Raw genomic sequence first — 6,668 nt, 5'->3', positions numbered from 1 at the left:
TTAAATGTTTTGTGTCACAAAGATAAATTTTCTTGTAAATTCCATTAGAATGAATCAAATTTTTAGTAATGGATATTTGTCTTTTATTACTTAGACAATGGTTTTACTCAGATGCTTTTACAAAAGCTTCCTGAATATGTGTTTCATCTTCAGAGAAATTCATGGAAAAGGATCTAACAAGTATTCTAGAACACAAGTTTCTGATGAATTTCAAATCATACCACTGAACTAAGAATTTACAAAACCCTAATGGAGAAATTGATGGTTTCATAAAACTTCTAACAAAAGATCAAACAAAACAAGAATTAATTACATGGGACTAAGTAAACTGAAGAAGATGGTTATAATGATTTATGATTTTAAAAATAAATTTATTTATTTTTGGCTGCATTGGGTCTTTGTTGCTATGTGTGGGCTTTCTCTAATTGTGGCAAATGGCAGCTACTCTTCATTGTGGTGCGTGGGCTTCTCATTGCAGTGGCTTCTCTTGTTGTGGAGCACGGGCTCTAGGTGCATGGGCTTCAGTAGTTGTGGCTCATGGGCTCTAGAGTGCAGGCTCAGTAGTTGTGCTGCATGGGCTTAGATGCTCTGTGGCATGTGGGATCTTCCCACACCAGGGCAGGAACCTGTGTCCCCTGCATCAGCAGGTGGACTCTCAACCACTGCGCCACCAGGGAAGCCCTATGATTTTTAAATTTGAAATATTGCTGGGTTTTTTTTAAGTTTTGTTTCTCCAAATTTAGGGAAATTTGTTTTTCTCTCTTAAGCTTAGAGCAATTTGGTAAATTATACCTTTGTAAGCAAAACCGAATCATTTGTCTTTTTCTCCCTACCCGATTCCTCCAGAATTCAGAAGCTTTCAGTGAACATTCTTATTTTCTTGGCAATATAGTTATTTGCATAAGTTCAATAAGAATCTGTTCCCCTTATAATAGCACATAATTGCAAACATTGATTATATTACTAAAGTTTTGCCTGGAATGTCATATTTGAGAGAGATATACATAAACTCAGGTTTGACCAAACAGCTTTAAGAAACTAAGGTTGACTTCATGGAGCCAATAAAGCCCCTTGGGAAAATAATGTGGTACCTTGCTTACAGAGTTCCCAGCAGCCTTACTAGCTGAGTAAGGAAGGTCACTTCCTGGCAAATGCAAGAACCTCAGAATATTTGGGGGACATTGAGGAGAAGAATTCACCCAAATCTATAGATGTCAAATGATTGGCTTGGTTTCTTAGCCTCAAGGGACTATTAAAAGTTTAATCTGGAGATTCCTTATAAAAAGTTCCAGCAAAGCAGATTTAAAAGAGACTATATGGGAGATTTCCCTCTAACTCTGGAGATATTCTGCAGAGATAGTGGTTGACCAAAGGTAAAGCCTGAAGTCCTTCATGAATTTCAATCAAAATTGAATTTTAAGAAGCCAGAACTCCTCACAATGACATTCAGGAGAGAGGGTAGAGACAAAGATGGCAGAATAGAAGAACGTGAGCTCACCTCCTCTCATGAAACCACCCAAATCACAACTAACTGCTGAACAACCATCAACAAAAAAGACTTGAACATGCAAAAAAGACATTCTACATCCAAAGACAAAGAAGAAGCTACAACTAGATGGTAGGAGGGGTGCTTTCGTGATATAATCAAATCTCATACTTGCTGGGCGGGTGACCCAGAAAGTGGAAAATAATCATCATATCACAGAGGTTCTCCCACAGGAGTGAGAGTTCTGAGACACACGTGAGGCTCCTCAACCTGGGGACATGGCAATGGGAGGAGGAGATTCCAGATCATTTGGTCTTGAAGGCCAGTGGGACTTGAGGGCAGGAGCTCCACAGGATTGGGGGAAACAGAGACTCCACTTTTGGAGGGTGCACACAAGTTTTCATGTGTACTGGGACCCAGGGCAAAGCAGTAACTCCATAAGAGCCTGGGCCAGACCTACCTGAGGGTCTTGGAGGGTCTCCTGGGGAGGAAGAAGTTGGCTGTGGCTCACTGGGGGGGCAAGGACACTGGTGGCAGAGGACCCAGGGAATATTTTTTGGTGTGAGCTCTCCTGGAGGTCACCATTTGGGCACTGAGACCAGGCACCACCCAATAGCCTGCACGCTCCAGTTGCCTCAGGGTAAACAACCAACAGGGTGGGAACACAGACCCTCCCATGAGCAGACAGACTGCCTAAAGTTATTCTGATCCCACAGCCGCCTCCAAGCACACCACTTGACACAGCCCTGCCCACCAGAGGGAGAAGATCCAGCTCCACCCACCAGTGGGCAGGCACCAGTCCCTACCACCAGGAAGACTGCACAAGCTCCTGGACCAACCTCACCCATCAGGGGGCAGGCACCAGAAGTGAGAGGAGCCATGATCCTGCAGCCTGAGCAAAGGAGGCTACAAACATGGAAGGCAGAGAAATGTGTTCCAGATGAAGGAACATCATCAAACTCCAGAAAAACAACTAAGTGAAGTGGAGATAGGCAATCTTCCTGAAAAAGAACTCAGAGTAATGATAGTAAAGATGATACAAGTAACTGGAAAAAGAATGGAGGCACAGACCGAGAACATAGATGAAATTTTTAACAAAGAGCTAGAAGTTTTAAAAAACAAAGAGAGATAAAAAATAAATGAAATGAAAAATACTATAGAAGTAATCAATAGCAGAATAAATGAGGCAGAAGAATAAATAAGTGAGCTGGTAGACAGATTGGTGAAAATCACTGCTTCAGAACAGAATACAGAAAAGAAAATAAAACAAATGTGGACAGTCTAAGAGACCTCTGGGACAACATTAAATGTGCCAACATTCACATTATAGGGGTCCCAGAAGGAGAAGAGAGAGACAGAGGGGCTGAAAAAATATTTGAAGAGATAATAGCCAAAAACTTCCCTAACATGGAAAAGAAACAGTCACTCAAGTCCAGGAAGCACAGAGAGTCAAATACAGGACACACCCAAGGAGGAACATGCCAACACACATTAATCAAATTGACAAAAATTAAAGACAAAGAAAACATTAAAAGCAACAAGAGAAAAACAACAAATAACATACAAGGAAACCCCTGCAAGGTTATCAGCTGATTTTTTCAGCAGAAACTCTGCAGGCCAGAAGGGAGTGGCCCAATATATTTACAGTGATGAAAGGCTAAAACCTACAACCAAGAATACTGTACCCAGCAAGGCTCTTATTCAGACCTGACAGAGAAATCAAAAGCTTTATAGATAAACAAAAGCTAAGAGAATTCAGCACCATCAAACCAACTTTACAACAAATGCTAAAGGAACTTCTCTAGATGGAAAAGAAAATGCCACAACTAGAGAAAAAGAAAATTATGAATGGGAAAGCTCACCATTAAAGGCAAACATACAGTAAAGGTAGGAAATCATCCACTCACAAATATGATATCAAAACAAGCAATCATGAGAAGAGGAGAGTACAAATGCAGGATATTGGAAATGCATTTGAAATTAAGAGGCCAGCAACTTAAAACAACTTCTCATATATATATATATATATATATATATATATATACACACACTGCTATATCAAAACCTCATGGGAAATGCAAACCAGAAAACTACAATAGATACACAAAGAAAAAGCAACCCAAATGCAACACTAAAGATGGTCATCAAACCACAAGGGAAGAGAAAAAAGAGGAAGGGAAGAAAAAAGAGCTACAAAAACAAACCCAAAACAATTAACAAAATGACAATAGGAACATACATATTGATAATTACGTTAAAAGTAAATAGACTAAATGCTCCAACCAAAAGACATAGACTGGGGCTTCCCTGGTGGTGCAGTGGTTGGGAGTCCACCTGCCGATGCAGGGGACGCAGGTTCGTGCCCCGGTCTGGGAGGATCCCGTGTGCCGCGGAGTGGCTGTGCCCATGGGCCATGGTTGCTGGGCCTGCGTGTCCGGAGCCTGTTGCTCTGCAGCAGGAGAGGCCACATTGGTGAGAGGCCTGTGTACCGCAAAAAAAAAAAAAAAAAAAAAAAAAAAGACATAGACTGGCTGAATAGATACAAAAGCAAGAACCATATATATGCTGCCTACTAGAAACTCACTTTAGATCAAGACACCCACACAGACTGAAAGTGAGAGGGTAAAAGAAAGGTATTCCATACAAATGGAAATCAAAGGAAAGCCAGAGTAGCAATAGTCATATCAGACAAAATAGACTCTAAATTAAAGACTGTAACAAGGACCAAGAAGGACATTGCATAATGATCAAGGAATCAATCCAAGGAGAAGATACAACAATTGTAAATATATATTCACCCAACATAAGAAAGCTTTAATATATAAGGCAAATACTAATAGCCATAAAAGGAGAAATTGACAGTAATACAATAGTATTGGGGGACATTAACACCCCACTTTCATCAATGGACAAATCATCCAGACAGAAAATCAATATGAAAACACAGGCCTTGTTAAAAAAACAAAATAAAACACAGGCCTTGAATGACACATTAGACCAGAAGGACTTAATTGATATTTATAGAGCATTCCATCTGAAAGCAGCAGTATACACATTATTCTCAAGTGCACATGAAACATTCTCCAGGATGGATCACATGCTGGGCCACAAAGTGAGCCTTGGTAAATTTAAGAAAATTGAAATCATATGAAGCACCTATTCCAAACACAATGCTATGAGATTAGAAATCAACTACAAGAAAAAAACTGTAAAAAACACAAATACATGAAGGCTAAACAATATACTGTAAGCAACCAATGTATCACTGAAGAAATCAAAGCAAAAAGTAAAAAATACCTACAAATGAAAACAAAACCATGAAGATCCAAAACCTATGGGATGCAGCAAAAACATTTCTAAGAGGGAAGTTTATAGTGATAAAATCTTACCTCAGGAAACAAGAAAAATGTCAAATAAACAACCTAACCTTATATGTAAAGCAACTAGAGAAAGGAGAACAAACAAAACCCAAATTTAGTAGAAGGAAAGAAATCATATAGATCAGAGCAGAAATAAATGAGAGACAAAGAAAACAGTAGGAAAGATCAATGAAACTAGAAGCTGGTTCTTTGAAAAGATAAACAAAATTGATAAACCATTAGTCAGCATCATCAAGAAAAAAATGGGGAGAGCTCAAATCAATAAAATTAGAAATAAAAAAGAAGTTACAATGGACACCACAGAAATACAGAAGCTCATAAGAGACTACTACAAGAAACTATATGCCTGTAAAATGCACAACCTAGAAGAAATGGACAAATTCTTAGAAAGGTACAACCTTTGAAGAGTGAACCAGGAAGAAATAGAAAATATGAACAGACCAATCACAAGTCCTGAAATTGAAACTGTGATTAAGAAACTCCAACAGGGCATCCCTGGTGGCGCAGTTGTTAAGAAACCACCTGCCAAGGCAGGGGACACGGGTTCAAACCCCGGTCCAGGAAGATCCCACATGTCACAGAGCAACTAAGCCCGTGGGTCACAACTACTAAGCCTGCTCTCTAGAGCCTATGAGCCACAGCTGCTGAGCCTGCATGCCACAACTACTGAAGCTTGCGTGCCTAGATCCCATGCTCTGCAACAAGAGAAGCCACCACAATGAGAAGCCCATGCACCACAATGAAGAGTAGCCCCCACTCACTGCAACTAAAAAAAGAAAGCCTACATACAGCAACAAACACCCAATGCAGCCAAAAATAAAATAAATAAATTTATTTTAAAAAATTTATTAAGAAAAAAAAAAGGAAACTCCCAAAAAACAAGTCCAAGATCAGATGGCTTCACAGGTGAATTCTATCAAGCATTTAGAGAATACTAAACACCTGTTCTTCTGAAACTATTCCATAAAATTTCAGAAGAAGAAACACTCCCGAACTCATCCTATGAGGCCATAATAACCCTGATACCAAAACCAAACAAAGGTACTACAAAAAAAGAAAAAATAAGTCAATATCACTGATGAACATAGACTCAAAAATCCTTTACAAAATACTAGCAAAGTGAATCCAACAACACATTAAAAGGATCAGACACCATGATCAAGTGGGATTTATCCCAGGGATGCAAGGGTTTTTCAATATCCACATATCAATCAGTGTGATACACCACATCAATGAATTCAGTAAAGTCGCAGATTACAAAATTAATATGCAGAAATCTCTTTCATTCCTATACACTAAAAACAAAAGATCAGAAAGAGAAATTATGGAAGGAATCCCATTTACAATCACATCAAAAAGAAAAAAATACCTATGAATAAAACTACTTAAGGAGACAAAAGACCTGTACTCTGAAAACTCTAAGATGCTGATGAAAGAAATTGAAGGTGACACAAACAGATGGAGAGATATACCATGTGCTTGGATGGGAAGAATCAACATTGTCAAAATGACTGTACTACTCAAGGCAATCTACAGATTCAATGCAATCCCTATTAAGTTACCAGTGGAATTTTTTTTTTTTAGATTTTTTTGATGTGGACCATTTTTAGTCTTTATTGAATTTGTTACAATATTGCTTCTGTTTTATGTTTTTGTTTGTTTGTTTGTTTGTTTTTTGGCTGCATGGCATGTGGGATCCCAACTCCCTGACCAAGGATCGAACCTGCATCCCCCTCATTGGAAGGCAAAGTCCCAACCACTGGACTGCCAGGGAAGCCCCCACCAATGGCATTTTTCACAGA

The sequence above is a fragment of the Stenella coeruleoalba genome (genome assembly GCF_951394435.1).
Source record: "Stenella coeruleoalba genome assembly, chromosome: 7".
Classification (NCBI taxonomy): domain Eukaryota; kingdom Metazoa; phylum Chordata; class Mammalia; order Artiodactyla; family Delphinidae; genus Stenella; species Stenella coeruleoalba.
This window is presented reverse-complemented; position numbering follows the sequence as displayed.